Source organism: Mixophyes fleayi, chromosome 3 (assembly GCF_038048845.1).
Source record: "Mixophyes fleayi isolate aMixFle1 chromosome 3, aMixFle1.hap1, whole genome shotgun sequence".
Taxonomy (NCBI): domain Eukaryota; kingdom Metazoa; phylum Chordata; class Amphibia; order Anura; family Limnodynastidae; genus Mixophyes; species Mixophyes fleayi.
In genome coordinates, this window is record NC_134404.1 from 114140838 (window position 1) to 114157234 (window position 16397).

General features: G+C 38.1%; 1 long non-coding RNA gene across 1 annotated transcript in view; it reads left to right on the forward strand.

Moving 5' to 3' along the window:
* Positions 1–856: 856 nt before the first annotated feature.
* The window catches only part of LOC142142750 (uncharacterized), a 411021-nt gene continuing 395480 nt past the window's right edge, over positions 857–16397 (forward strand). Inside the window, exon 1 of the long non-coding RNA XR_012689312.1 lies at positions 857–942. This is a non-coding gene — a long non-coding RNA (uncharacterized LOC142142750). The remainder of the gene's footprint in view (positions 943–16397) is intronic.

Below are 16397 nucleotides of genomic sequence, written 5' to 3' on the forward strand. Positions count from 1 at the left end.
CAGTGTTCCATGTACTGTTTAGAAGCAAATATCCAGTTCACTCTGTCTCTTAGTTTTACAACTGAGGGTTTGTCAAAACATCAGTGTTATTTAATGAAGCTAAACACATCTAGACACACAATGTTCGGGCATGACCTGCCCTCCTCTTCATTCACACAAATTCACACCTGAATATTGTAAACACAAACGGTTAATTAATAAAATAAATACATGCTGTCAAAAAGTGATATCACTGTCTTGATGAGGTCAGGAGGGAGGACATCATATTGTTTCCCTAGGATTTAACCTCCCCCTAAATTAAGGGTCTTTAAAGCTGTAGCATTGGTTAAAAAAAAAAAGTCAAGTTTAAAGATAAATCTGTCCTCAGAGAACCAGCCACAATGGATAGTGTTTGAAAAGGATTTAAAATCCAACTGTGTGCAGAAATTAGAGTTTTGCCCCTGAATCATATGGAATTACAGTTCTGGAAGCATGTGCCATGCCTACACAATACAGCCCAGAGGAAGCAGCTATTTCTGTTGGTTTTTATTAAACCAACCAAGCAATTTAATTCTTTTGTTCAGGAGAGTTCTACTTCATTGATTAACAAAAGCAGGGATATAATTTTTTCAGCCTTTTTGAAAAGCCTGAAATGTCAAGCCTTTTAAAGCAGATTATTCTGCCTCTGTGCAGTGAATACAGCCAGAGTAACCTTTTGTCTACAATTAAATATTCTAGCATAAATATAAAAGAAAATCAGAGATGGGAAAGATTGACTCACGAGAGATTGGAGAGGTAGATTCACACACTGATAGTGGAAGCAGCTTGCTTCTAATTAAATATGCCACTGAGTCTCAGAGCATTTGCTTTCAGCCGCAGAGAGGAGAGGCTGCCCAAGAATGGGGAGGAAGAGATATATCACATAATCTGTTTGTCCACAGTGTTTCCTTGGGGTTTACGAAGGTATTTTCAATTTTTTTCCCTACATTGTCATTTGTTGTGGGTATTAAAGGTGATCTCACAAGGGGAAAAGCCATCTTAGCTTAAAGTTTACTCTTGTTTACAAACTGAAGTGAGATGAACCGTTTGTTATTTAGTTTGCTCACTATGGTTTTATGTGACTTTTAGATGCTTTCAGTAAGGTTTTTGTTATTTATTCAGCATGAGGAGCTACATTAATTTTTGTTTGAATTTCTGCCCACTATTCAATTGTATGCATGTACTTCAGATAAGAGAAAGATACTAACTATTATTTCATAATACTGGAGAAAACTGTATTTCGCCTGTCGCAGCTAGCTTTTATAAACTCTAATCAAAACATTTTTGTTCTCTGCCTACCGATACTTAAGAAAAACGTGTAACAATAGTACTGCGTAGAAAGTTAGGAGTTTAAACTGTGAAAAGTCCATAAACTGATATGGCCCTAATCAGCATGTAATCAAGATGTGAGAGCTATATAAAATGTTAGTCTAATAAAAGTATGGGTCAAGTAGTATGTTTCAGCATATAGGCACTTCATTTGTGTTTTAACTTCTGTGCCCAGTTAGAGTGAAACTTCCATACTTAAGTTAAAAGAAAAGAGTGAAAGTTTGTATGATATTTATATCAGAAAATCATACATTATGTAGTGATATGTAACATTGTGTTGTTGTTAGAATATAAATGTTTTTAATGTTATACATTACTATTTAACATATTTTAGAACCAGATGCTTAAACTATGTAACAAGTTATATGTATTAAATGTGCACCTTGCACTTTAAGACCTGGCTGTCATTCCTGACCACAATAGAAGCTTTAAAGATACATGTGTTACAATTTAATTCATATGTTCAGCTACCAGCTGTGTATGCTGTATTGTCCTTTAAAATACCTAGATACCTTTGTTTACACTAAATACAACTTTGAAGTCCTCTGATACTGTACTGTCTCTGTAATTGTCTGGCTTTACTACTCTTTCATTTGTGTCAATCTTTCACAATAACAATTGTTTACATCTACCTTTGCTGTATTGCAACTAAAGACATGGAAAGACTCAATGATGGTGATAATCAGTTATTGATGGAAATCTGTAGTGTAGATGGATGTATTTGTCTTATAAAGTATATTATTGTCAGCCACTGTCATGTTAAAACAACTGTTCGAATGAATTACAAAGATTTGTTAATGTTTGTAAACTTTATTGTCAGCAATTTCAGTGTCTGTTCTGTATTTACAATCCTGACTATTTTTCAGTTTTGCATAAGAAACAAATATCCCTGGATGTAAGTTGTAAGGTATATTTTCGAATGTTAGGCCAAATAGTTAAAAAACTGCTGTTCTATCTATTATCCATCTGCTCCTGTCATGTTGTCACACATAATAGTTACAAAAGAGGGCAACTTTGTATGTCCCATTGTTTTCAATGATTTTTTACTTCTTCGTTAGCACATACGGGACAGCCTGCAGGTAAAATATTTTGCACTGTTTAAACAGCCTTGCACTAAAAAATACCTAAAGTATGTACATTAGGAGAAATATTCTCACTTTTTTTTTTTTTTTTTAATATGAAGCCATTGTTATCATTCATGTACCACCCACCTATTTCAGAGCCCTGCGCAATTCTAAAGACTATAGTGTCAGACAATGAACACAGTGCAGTAACAGAAGCTCATACCAACATGCAGCACATCCTACAGAACAGGTAGACGAGTTTATTTCTTAGTAGCCGTTGTTTAACGGAAAACAGGTACATCTTATAGTGTGTAGAGAATATGGTCTGTTATATATGTATGTTATAAATAAGTACATATGGCGAGAAGGGTGGTTGTGTTGGTCTGAAGAATGTCTACTTGTAGAAAACCATAATCTTAACAGAGCCAAAGTTTGGCCTATGGAAAATATGCATCCTTAAGGGTTTCCATCCACAGCCGGTACAGTTAGAAATATTGTAAGTCTTGAAAACTTTTCTGCACTAGTAAACTTTAGCACACATCCCCATACACATACCCATTGCTGTATAGGGAAACACATATGTTTACAAATTTCTGGATACAAATTCTAACATACCTCGTACCTGGCAGTATTTATAAAGATAAATAGGATGATAGATAAATAGAAAGAAGAGACCACACAATCTGTTTAGGTGTTAGCACACATACTTCTATATGAGACAGCACTGTTTAATGTGCCAATTACCACATTACCACAAACATGGAGTAGAAATCAAATGGTATTAAATTTAAGAATAAAATGTAAATAGCACACTGTTCCAAAATAAAAGATGTAAATAGAAACACGTTTTGTTTAAAAAGACTGATGATCACTGAAGCATTTAATAAAAAAGAATATCCCAGAAACAGCAAAAGAAAATGTGAGCATTAAAAACGTTGTTTAACAATACATTTTCAAAAAGAGCAGATAGATGCTGTTTTCTAGAATAGGTTAATTTTATTATGCAAAATGTTTCAATTTTGCTTTTATTTTTGTCGTTTTCATAACACAAGATTTAATGGTTTTGTTATTAATATTTTTACAGAACTATTCTTACTTTTATTTTGCAGGATTTCTTTTAAAAAGAAATTCCACCCAAAACTAAGAATGTATAGATCAAATTCAAAGTTCTAATTAGCCTGATCTCCAGGTCCCTATCTGAGAGCTCCAATATTCCAGCCATGCTCTCTCTTAATACCACTTGCCTCATTCAAACATGTGGCTTGTTGTTGCTGTCCCTCTACCTGAACTTCTCATTCATATGAATGGGTAGCTCACAAGGCACAGGCATTAGAGACACCCCTATGTTTGAAAAAGGTCTAGTTTAGTAAAACAGAGAGTAAAACAGCATTGGACTTTGGGTTGGGGGAGAGGGGCACTGGGTCACAGTTATGCTGCACCAAAGTTAAGTAGAACTTAACATTTCTAGTTTTGAGTGGAGTTATGGAGTTATTAATTAGAAAACTTTTCTTTTTGCTTTTAGAAAACATCCCCGTAGAGATACACTAATCATATTTCAAAAAGAGATATTTTATGTTACTGTATATTGTTGTAAGATCTTAAAATATGCTTTTAATTTTTCTTTTATTTGGCTTGGAAAAATGTAAATTTAGAGTTGAGGCTAATAAAGTCCATTCTTGCCTTTTAATCGCCTACTGAATTTGATAGGTTTCCTCTCTCCCTCTGCATGCAAGTGTCCTGATTTCATTTCTGTTGTTAATGAGGATGGATGGGCCAGTAGTCCAGATTATGTAGCTGTAGGGTGCCCTTAGTTGCCACAATCAACTTTACAATTCATTCCAGTATGTACTTGTTATGTATGCTTGCAAAAACAGTCTTCAAGAGTCCAAGTAGCAGGCACTCCATCCATGGGAGTAAACTAACCCAGGGAGTTTGTCAGATTTACTCAGTATGTTTGTCAGAGCATGATCATTTTATTCCACATGTGATCTAGTACATTAAACTAACTAAAAAAAGCTGCTGCCTGCTCCTGTTTGATCTAGTGGGTTGATATGTAGTGCTGTGGATTACATGACTGACAGCATTGTAAAAACTAAGGACAGACGGTTGGGGGATGGGGGCATTGCTAGAGTAACAGCCACCAAAATGGTCTTAATCTGCCTCTGACTTCTAACCAGTAATGTAATAGTTCTTTCAAATCAAACCTGACTTGATGCTGAAGAAGTTCAAGTTTTTATTTGTGGCATTTCATTTTTGTTGAGTTTTTGCCACTTAATTTCATTCAAACTTACAAACACAACAAAGCATAAACACATGAAAATGATTAAAGTCCGTCTTGATTTGTAAATATGGTTCTACCTATGTCCTGTAGCCTTCTATAGGCATAGCTGTTCGGTAAATGTGAATCAAGCTGTTGCCTGTGTACACATAAAACTAAATTAAAATCTTGTGCTTTTGTAAGGTTGTGACTCCAATGGATCAGGAAGATCCTGTTAATGACAGAATCTTGTCTGGAACATCAGTGGCATGCCTTTAAGGTGTGTGTATATTTATTGTACTTTTTTTTCCCGTATCTTGAATTGCTGATTTTGCACAACCAGTTCTATCGTTACAGCTTTCATTTTATAGAGCTGCTTTTTTCAGTGTCACTCATTAAAACTGATAAAAGAGAATCTTCTTGTTGACATCCCAGTTTCTATTTTGCTTTGATTTTCATTCAGTCTTCAAGGTTCTGTCATCTGTTTCGTGCTAAAAACAGCAGCATGCATGTTTCCTTCTAAATAGTTCATTAATCTCCTTTTTCAAATCTCTTTTGTTTTAGCCTGAATGGGAATTTTTCACCCTGCTATTATATTCTATTCAGGAAACAAAAAGTGTCAAATAACTGTGAAATGTGAAGGCAGCAAACAAAACATGGAGATTTACAAATTGGGAAGAAAGACCAGTACTGAGACTGGCAAAACTGGCATGATCTGTCCCAGACCTGCTCATTCTTAGGGCTTGTTCACACTTTTATGCTTTTCTGTATTTTATAATTGTTACTTTTTATGCATTCTAAAATGAGAACATCATGTTTAAAATGTGCATCAGGGTGCTTTAAAGGTACAACAGGCAGCACATTGGCTTAGTGGTTAACACTTCTGCCTCACAGCGCTGGGGTCAAGAGTTCAATTCCCGACCATGGTCTTATCTGTGTGGAGTTTGTATGTTCTCCATGTGTTTGCGTGGGTTTCCTCCAGGTGCTCCGGTTTCCTTCCACACTCCAAAAATATACTGGTAGGTTAATTGGCTGCTTTAAAAATTGTCCCTAGTCTATCTCTCTCTCTCTCTCTCTGTCTGTGTGTGTATATTAGGGAATTTAGACTGTAAGCTCCAATGGGGCAGGGACTGATGTAAGTGAGTCCTCGTTACAGCGCTACGGAATCAGTGGCGCTATATAAATAAATGGTGATGATGAATCCATTGCATTGGTAAAATCTCAATGCATGTAAACCGCATGAAAGTTGTGCTAAATATGCAAAATGTGTCTAAATTGTACATTGTTTTTATGCTTGTTCATGCTTGAACAATCCATTTAAGAAGAGCAGGGACATCTTCCACTAGTGATTTTATAAATGGAATTGGATGATAGCTCCATGTATTATTCTTGGTTAATAAAAGGAAAAAATGGCTATGCTACATTTGACAATATGAAAATGGGACCTTTGGACGTCACTTCTACTTACAGATCTATCCTGAGTACCCCACCATAAGTTAAAAGGATACATTTTTTTATCCTGACTACTCGTGAATGTGCACATTTTGTTTGCACTTACATTAACACCTAGGGCTAGATTTACTAAGCTGCAGGTTTGAAAAAGTAGAGATGTTGCCTATAGCAACCAATCAGATTGTAGCTGTCATTTTGTAGAATGCACTAAATAAATGACAGCTAGAATCTGATTGGCTGCTATAGGCAACATCTCCACTTTTTCAAACCCGCAGTTTAGTAAATCTAGCCCCCAATCTGTCTGGAAACTGATCCCATGTGTTTTTCCAACATCAATATCAGCAGTTTCTTTATGCCGTACCCACACAAATTATACCTTGTGGTTTCAGGTCTTCAGGACTTTGTTTTTGCATTTCCAGAAAATGACATTAGTTTGCTTATACCTCCTGACATGGCATAGAAAATCCATCCAAAATGGCCAAAAAAGTATATTATATATTGTTATTGAATTTGTATTTCCTCTTACCACCACCAGGAAATACCTTTTTTGCTTTGGGATCAATCCACTTTTTCAAACTGCCACAGAGGCGGCTCGTACGCAAAGGTTTTCATAATAAAATCAGCACTCGAAAGTGGTCATGATTTTATTTTGCTAGTCTTGAATAAAATGCATATATAGAATGTGTAGCAATAATATGTACAACATACCTTATCAAATGAGGTTAACACTTAGTTTCTGGAAGCCAGGAAGACCTTTACAGCGACTAGGCAGAGTAATCTATTTTCGTTATATTGCTCTGGATACAATCGTGTATTCTGAGTGGTTTTGTGTAATATCCCATGGCAACAAAAATAAAGATGGAATCAAGGAATGGGGAAAACACCGTTACAATGTATGTTTTAAGTAAAACTTGCAAAAGGGCATGTACAAGCCAATAAATTAAATTCATGATAAGTTGGAAATCGCTTTCAATTTAAGATATGTTTCCTGTATTAGAAACTAAACTGATTATATATATATATATATATATATATATATATATATATATATATATATATATATATATATATACACAAAACATATTTCCAAACATAGGGGATTACTTGTTTAGTCATTTGATGGTATGTAATAAACTTTTACAAAGCCTGCTATACGTCCGTTACCATTGATGGTTCAAAATAATAATAAAGCAAATGGACCCACACAGAGATTCTAACAAGGTTTGCTTCATGTCAATTTCAACAATGCCTGCAGGGGACTGCTGATAAAGGATCGCTAAACTATGCATTCTTTAGAATCAAAGCTATTTATGTTATTAACAAATGGATGAAGGGATTCTATGTAAAAATATAATTTATACAGACCAAGGGGTATATTTACTAAACTTCAGATTCTAGCCGTCACTTTGTAGAATGAACTAAATAAATTATAGCTAGAATCTGGTTGCTATAGGCAACATCTCCACTTTTTCAAACCCGCAGTTTAGAAAATATACCCCGAAGTGTCTTGGTTTTGTAGGTGATGTCGTCTCCCACTTCTTCAAGCCTCGGATCTCTTCTTGTCGGTTCTTCAAAGTCTGTAGTTATATGATTAAATTGATGATGGATATCAGTGGAGTGTGGTTAGGGTCCCATTATTGTGAGAACAAAAAACTTTGACACTGATGTGGCCTGAAGGTTGCTCAGACCACAGCACTTACCCCATCCTTCTGCTGAGGTTCCACATAAAGTAAAACAGTTTCTAAGAACTTATTACATCTTGCCCTATAAATTTAGGTATTGTGAGTAAAACAGCGGCAATGGTGTGTAGACATTGAACATGTTACTGAACCTGATGAAGGTGATTCTATTATTCTGCAGATTCTTAATACAGTTTGTCATAATTATTATTTTGTGGACTCTACATTATAGGTTTAAATGAAGTGCAATATTTCCTGCAAATTAATTTTCATCATCCACTAAGCCTAAAATATAAATGTATCTAATATGGAAATACCTCTTGCAGCCTTCAGGTGAACACAGTGGGTCTGATGCATGTTCAGACGTATGTCCATTTGTGTAGCGTATCTTGTGTAAAATAGCTCTGCGTATGCTCAGAAATGGACCTTACGGTAATGAATGCAATTGCATGCAGTTCATGTGCAAAAGCAAGTGACACTTACGACTGCCAACAGCTTGCAAGGTGGAATGGTGGCGGAAGGGCGTGTTAAGGGTGTTCTAACACTAATGTGGTCAGTTCAAGTCCTGGGTTTCTCGTAAGTGAGTTTGTTTTCACTCATATCATTTACAGCAGCTACAGGGCAGGAGTAAGTGATGAGTAGTGATGATTGACACAGCATAGGCTTTGTTTTAAAAACTACACCACTGACCCAGAACATATGTACGCAAGTAAGATGGACTATAAAAAGTAATTGTATGTACGGTACTGTGTAGGCAGAGAGTGCTCCCAGACAGATTCAAATGGAAACGTATATTGAGATTCGCTTGGATTTGAATATGGTCAGAAATTAAGTGTAGTTTTGTGCTCTTTTTTAAAAAAAAAAAAAATGTAACTTGTATGTTTAAATTCCTGACACTTAAGTTTAAGTTATTTGACATTAAGGGCTGTATTTTCGAAAACAGTAGATATTTTGTTTCCTATATTTTAACTTTTGTTGGTGAGTCTTCCTCCCTGGGTTACTCACATATACTTATCACAGATTTTAATGCTACAATCATACAAAATTAAGCTGCCATTCCAGCCTGCTTTATTTATTAATTTTCAGACGGCTCCCAATTGTCCCCACATTAGCCAAGTAAGTTTCTTGCTACTGCACCGACAGGCCTGGCAATACAGGAGGCACAGAAATGAGAAGTAACATTGCTTCACCACCCTTCTGAATTGGTGGGAGGGAGGATGGCACTCCTGGTGCTACCAGCATCCTCTCATTCTGTAAGATCTTTACTTATATAGGCATTTGGGGAGCAGGTATACAATCATAATCTGTTGGGTTTCTATATAATGGTATAGAGACTGTGGTCGACGGTTATCATCATCATCATCATCATTTATTTATATAGCGCCACTAATTCCGCAGCGCTGTACAGAGAACTCATTCACATCAGTCCCTGCCCCATTGGAGCTTACAGTCTAAATTCCCTACTATAGAACACACTCACACACAGAGACAGACAGACAGAGAGGGAGAGACTAGGGTCAATTTTTTTTTTTGATTGCAGCCAATTACCCTACCAGTATGTTTTTGGAGTGTGGGAGGAAACCGGAGCACCCGGAGGAAACCCACGCAAACACAGGGAGAACATACAAACTCCACACAGATAAGGCCATGGTCGGGAATCGAACTCATGACCCCAGTGCTGTGAGGCAGACGTGCTAACCACTAGGCCACTGTGCTGCCCACACTGTTATATAAAATCCCAGCAGTGTTTCCATAAGATTATATAATTGTATGGTCTCTGCTGGGCTGGTATATAGCCATATGGGGACAACTGCCCCTAGTGATTATTAAAACCAGTATTAAGTAACCTAAAAATTGATAAACAGGGATTGTCGGTGCAGATGGTATAGATTTGCAAACTAGTGCCACCTAACCTCAACCATACAATGTACCACAATAATATAGATATAGAGATATAGATTCAAAGACATAGATATGTATTTATTCAATTCCAAAGTATGTCCCAATTTTATTTTATAGGCTATGAGCCTGTTAACGTATTATTAAACTTTTGTGAGATGTTAAATACACATAATAGCGTTGTTTATCAAATAGCTGTAACACAGAGGATAATGCCAGGCAACTCCCCTTATCCCAGCTTACAGACACTGTGGGGTCCTGGACACAGTCTCTTCGTTCCAAGGGGTCGACGTCCTGGAGAGCTTTGAATGAACACATCAAGTGGTAAATTGTAGGAATAATGCAAATTTGATGGACTGCTGTGCCATTGGGCTCTTGGGCTTTCACTGGTTTGAGTTGGCCAATAGCCTTTCGCACTTTCTCTTTCCTTGTTGGAACAGTAAAACATGCCAAGTCCTTCCCAATAGCTTGAAAAAACAATCATTGTTTGAGGGTTAAGTTTGTATAATTCACATGGAAGAAATCTTTGCCAGTTTTGAAGGATCACATAAGGTCTCCCACTGGAGCCTAGATAACACATATGGTTTGTATTTCTTTGCTTAACTTCTTTAACTACGTTGGTCGGAGCTTCATTGGCTTGATAACCAAATTAAACATTTTAGCCTGCCACTTTTGAAAGAGAGATTATATGGACAGTACTATTAAAGCCTTATTATATAATTTTATTCGTTATTTTCTTATGTCTGCTTTTCTAGGCACTGCTATTATTTTACTCCAAATCCCTGCTTTCTATAAGAGTTTTGAGAAAGTATTTGCTGAATGTGCTGTCAGGTTTTTAAAGAAGTAACCTAATTCTATCCGGTAAATTTAAGACACAGATTAGCATTGGTAAATGGCTTGTGCTGTATAATAACATTATCCAGGGTATGATTAAATACCTCCTTCAGATCCCCAGTCAAAATTATGTTTCTTAGTGTAGTTAAGGTTGAACTTAAAATCCATATTCACAAATTGTTTATTTGTTCACAATATTAATTTATTAATAAAATTTTGCGAGTTATACTCGGCGGTCTCAGCAATATTGTACCCGGGTACTGAGGGTTAACTTACCGCTTCAATGGGCAAGTCTCTGCCAATATGATCATGTGTGAGGCATCTTGCCAGCTCGTGCATGCTAACTTATCACTGGCGGGGGTTACCACTGCCAATAGTAGTGGTCGTCTGCCATAGGGCTTTTTGTACTTTGATAAATATACTGTACATCTTAGTTGTTCTACTCCTTTTCATTGGTGAATGGAATCCTTTAACATTCCAGCTTAAAACTGTTAAATCACTGTTATGCATGGGGTTAGGGGTTTAACTAGACATTACTGTGCCCCACAAATACATTTTGAAGGTCACCTTGAGGCTCACATGCCCTGTACTCTGTAATCACACAGTGTAAGTGTTGAGCTATGATAGGCCTTGGATGTTCATACTGTTTGTCCTTCAGTTTTCTCATATGACTGGCTCTTTCAACTTTAATAGCAGTAGGTGAGAGGGGAAATTAAACTGTACTACAAGCAATTTTGCACATAGATTGAAAAGCATGGCCTCTTTCACCGATTGTGCCATTCTTATTTGCATATTTATTTTTCTCAGCTTAACTTGACCACTGATTGCAGACAATAGATCTTTCACGCTTTGTACTGCAACAAAGGATATTTTTTTTTTCTTCTGATTACTAAATTTGTAGCCAATGTTCTTTCTAGTGTTTCCACAAAAGTGTGATTTTGAGCCACCCTTTTATATAGCTCTAGAACATACTTGCCAACTCTCCCGGAAAGTCCGGGAGACTCCTGAAATTCGGGTCAGTCTCCCGGGCGAGCTGGCATTTCTCCCGCATCCCGATCTCACAGAGAATCGCGTCATTTGACGCGATTCTCGGTGAATCACCCCATTTTGGAGGGCGGGAGGGGGCGGACCGAGGCAAATTGCATCATTTTGGCCCCGCCCCCGCAACGTAAATTACGTTTCCGTGGGGGGTGGGGCCAAAATGACGCGATTGGCCTCGGCCCGCCCCGTCCCGCCCTCCAGTCACGCCCCATCTCCCGGAAACAAGTTTCCGGGAGTTGGTAAGTATGCTCTAGAATAGGCCTGGTCAACCTGTGGCTCTTCAGGTGTTGTAAAACTACAACTCCCAGCATGCCCTACAAGCTTTTAGCTGGCAAGCTAATGGCAAAGAATGCTTGGGCTTGTAGTTTCACAACACCTGGAGAGCCACAGATTAGCCAGGCCTGATCTAGAAGCTGTGGTTGAAGTGGTGGTCTATTCTACAGCCTTCATTGTAAAACTATCAAATTCCATTCATTTACATTTTCCATATCGCCACTTATACCACTGTCTAGTAGAATAATGAGAGAGACTGAGAGACTTCAACTAGTTCTTTGTAATTCAGCATCACAATCTTACTTTGGTTGCTTATTATAGGTTCATTTCCGTTTCCTGCCAATGATTTATTCCTCTTTGCCATCTTAGTTTTCTGCTCAGATCAGGAGGCGCATTTCTTTACTTCTCTGTACTATTGAAATTGTTTTCTTTCTTCTTCTTTTTTTTTCCTCACCCTTTCATCTGTTCCCACAGCTCATGCTTATATGTTTGAGCCGAGTTTCTCTGGTAGAGAGTGTCAGGTATTGGTGATGCCGTCATGAGTTCCCTCTGGAAATAGCCTATACCTGAGGTGCCCTAACTGGAATACCTTATCATGAGTATTTTTTGGAGGGGAATTAAAAAGCCAATTGCTTTTTTTCAACATGATTGGTTGGGAATCTGTGATGCAACAGGGCAGATTGAGAGCAGAATGTCAAAGGAAGGGGTGGTGTTTCGTAGATAAAACATGTTAATTGACAAATTTGCTGCTGCCATTTAAAGTATTACTATATGGAAATATGTCTAAGTATAAAGACACTTTCAATCTAACAAATGAATGAGACAGTGTAGAGCGCATTAATGAAAAAAGTAAGAGATACACTTGAACAAATATAGAGACTGCTGTCTCAATGAACTGAACAAACAAAATGTAAGTTTTACATTACAAACTTCAACGTTATAAGTGCAGGTGACAGTTTTGTGATTAATGCGTCCTCAACAAATTTAACTCAATCGCTATCACAATCAGAGTAGCTACTATATGGCACCAGTGAGAAGGAACTGGGAGTCCGTGCATAGTGAACGCAAATGAATTAATTTGTTGTTTTAATAAAATGAACTAATAAATACAGATTCAATATTATAAACTACATTATTTAGTGCAGACTCTGTGATTAATGTATTCCTAGAAAATTGGATATAATTGCTATCACGGTTAGAGTAGCCATCACACGACACCAGTGAGGAATGAGCTGGAGTCCATTAACAGTGAATATTAATGAATGAATTTGCTGTTGCCAATAAAAATAAGAAAAATACTATTGCACATAGGGGAAGATTCAATTGGCAACAATGTTCCTGAGAAAATCGTGGCCGTGCTTTATTACAGTGTATACAGTATAAAGTAACACTTACTCTTGCACGCCCATCTATGGTTCGTGAGCAAAACTGAGTGGTACTTTCACTAAAAAAAATTGCTGTGGAGTGTCTCACGGCCGTTCCGGAAAAATACGCATCAATGTTTTTTACAATTGAATCTGCACCATAGAGTAACACCTATGAGCAAGAAGAGATCTCTAATCTAACAAACCAAGGAGAGCGCATCAGTGACAGAACGCTAGAAACATACATTAATAACAGCTGCTGTTTAAACAAATAACATTAATTATAGTTAATGAATGTAACATTGGAACACAACTAATATCTTACATATATTCATTGAATGGATCATTGAGACAGCGTGGCGTTAAAGTGTTTCACTGTGTTTCACAATATTACCGCATTTGGGATAATATTATTATTTATTATATTATTATTATCATCATTTATTTGTTAGGCGCCACAAGGGTTCCGCAGCGCCGTACACGGTACAAACAGTAGACTATACAGGGTAAAACAGTACAGAACAATAAACACAAAGTACCAATACTTCAGAAACTCTGTGCAGGCAAATACAGTGGAGACGGAGCAGAGGAACAGGTATGGAGATAGGAGGGAAGAGGGGCCCTGCTCATACGAGCTTACATCCTAAGGGAGGGTAAACAAAATCAGGCACAAAAGGGAGCCAGTGAAGCAAAGGAGAGAGAAAAGAGGGGCCATGGGAGAACGAGCAGAAGAGATGAGAGGTTAAATGGATGGTTGGTAGGCCTTAAGGAACAGGTGAGTTTTAAGTGCCCGTTTGAAGGAGCACAGATTGGGTGAGAGACGAATGGAGCGAGGGAGGTCGTTCCAGTGAAGGAGGGCAGCGCAGGAGAAGTTTTGGATTCTAGAGTGGGAAGAGGTGATCAAAGTGGAGGAGAGGCGGTGGTCATTGGCCGAGCGCAGGGAGCAGGCAGGAGTGTGAATGGAGAGGAGGTTAGAGATATAAGGGGCTGTAGACTGGAACGGAGCCTTGTAAGTGGTGGTAAGGATTTTGAAAAGGATTCTGTAGGGGAAGGGGAGCCAGTGTAAGGCAAGACAGAGAGGGGAGGCGGAGGAGGAGCGGCGTGAGGGGAAGATGAGTCTTGCAGCCGCATTGAGTATAGAGCAGAGGGGGGCGAGGTGGGAGTGGGGTACGGCAGTAAGGAGGAGGTTGCAGTAATCAAGGCGGGAGATGATGAGAGCATGGATGATAGTTTTGGTGGCATCTTGAGAATTGAAGGGACGGATGTGGGCAATGTTACGGAGTTGGAAGCAACAGGTTTGGGCGTGGGATTGAATGTGGGGGGCAAAAGAGAGAGAGAGAGAGGAGTCAAGTGTGACTCCCAGGCAGTGGAGTTGGGTGACAGAGGAAATAGTGGAGTTGTTAACAACGATAGAGAGGTCATGGTGGGATGGGAGTCTGGGCGGGGGAAAGACAATGAGTTCAGTTTTGGAGATGTTAATTTTAAGAAAGCGTGAGGACATCCAGGAGGAGATGGCTGAGAGGCAGTCAGTTACATGAGAAAGGAGGGAAGAGGAAAGATCAGGAGAAGAGATGTAGAGTTGATTATCATCAGCATAAAGGTGATACTGAAGACCGAACGAGGAGATGAGAGCACCAAGGGAGGAAGTATAGAGCGAAAAGAGTAAAGGGCCGAGAACAGAGCCTTGAGGAACTCCTACAGGGAGAGGGGAGGGGGTGGAGGAAGAACCAGACGTGGATACAGAAAAGGAGCGGTTAGCTCCTTCTCTGTATCCACGTAACATTCATAATAATGAATGTGTTTTAGTAAATCCTCAGCTATAAAGTCACTCTGACAGGTGGTTAGATCGGTATTATGGAGAAGTGTTATTATTATGAACTAACACCATTATAGCAGACGGAAACACGATTAGAGATGACTAGCAGTAGCAAAGGTACAAATGCATTAACAAACAGATATTTAATCAAGAGGATTAACATATGATCCGTGTTTGACAATATTATAAGTGACATAAATGACATAAAACACAGAAGTTTGACATAACCTGGTAACAGAATTGACAATTTTGTAATACACATTTCCAATATCTAATCTTTTCACCATTACTAACTATATTTTTCTAAAAAAAACTCGCTAGTAAATATTAAACTATAAAAATTATTTATAGTTTTGATTTTTTTTAATGAACAAAATAAAGTATTTTAAATTGTAATAAATTTTTGTGGATCTTTAGAGTGCCCCCCCTATAGAGTCTTTTTCATCCTTCTGATATACTGTATATATACATTGTATCATATATAGCGTTTAATTGCTCCAGCCCTCCAGTAGCTGCAAGGCATACACCTACTTTACCTAAACTTTCTGTTATTCCCCCCACCCCCTATACCGCCTCTCCAATCGGAAAGAGTGCTAAACTGAAGATACACAAAAAAATCTTGATTCAGATGTATGCGTATATATGTCCAACTCTGAATGAGCCATAGAGGCCTAAAGCTTATAAAACAAGGGAAGAAGGAGAATTAGGCAGTAACCTTGTTATCTAAAATTAATCACTGTAATTACTTGTGAAAGTGTACCTATTGTTTGATGAGAAAAACAGTTCTCAGGCTGACCTATCCTAAACTAAGCTTATATGAGGGGGGTTTAATAAATTGCACTATTTTTCCCCACACCTAGAATTATGAGAACTTTTGTGTTCGGAAAGGTGAAACATTCCCCATTTGTGGTAATCTGTTTCCATTTTAAATCAATTAGCCTCCTGGCAGAATTCCACTGGGGCCATGTCAAACTAAACAGACGCATTAAAGGATCTTGTGAAAATGTGATCTTCAACTGGTAGCTAATATTTTTCTAGTCTGAGATTATAATGTTATTTAAACTGCCCATATTTGTCATTAATGATTATACTGTTTGGAGTTGTTCACTTATTTTATAATATAAACTTTTTTTTTATGCATTCTTTTGTGACCTTCTTATATTGCACATACACCTGTGCGTTTACAGCAGTCTGTCCTGGCTGTAAACTTACGGCAAGCAGACGCGGGCTGGGAGAGGCGTGGCCGGGGGGCACACAGGCGGCCGCATCTCATGAAAGGGATGTGGCCGCGTCATTGATGACGCGGCCGCATCCCCTGTCATGTGATGCGGCCACCTGTGCGCTGACGCGGCCGCATCTGATGTCATCAGA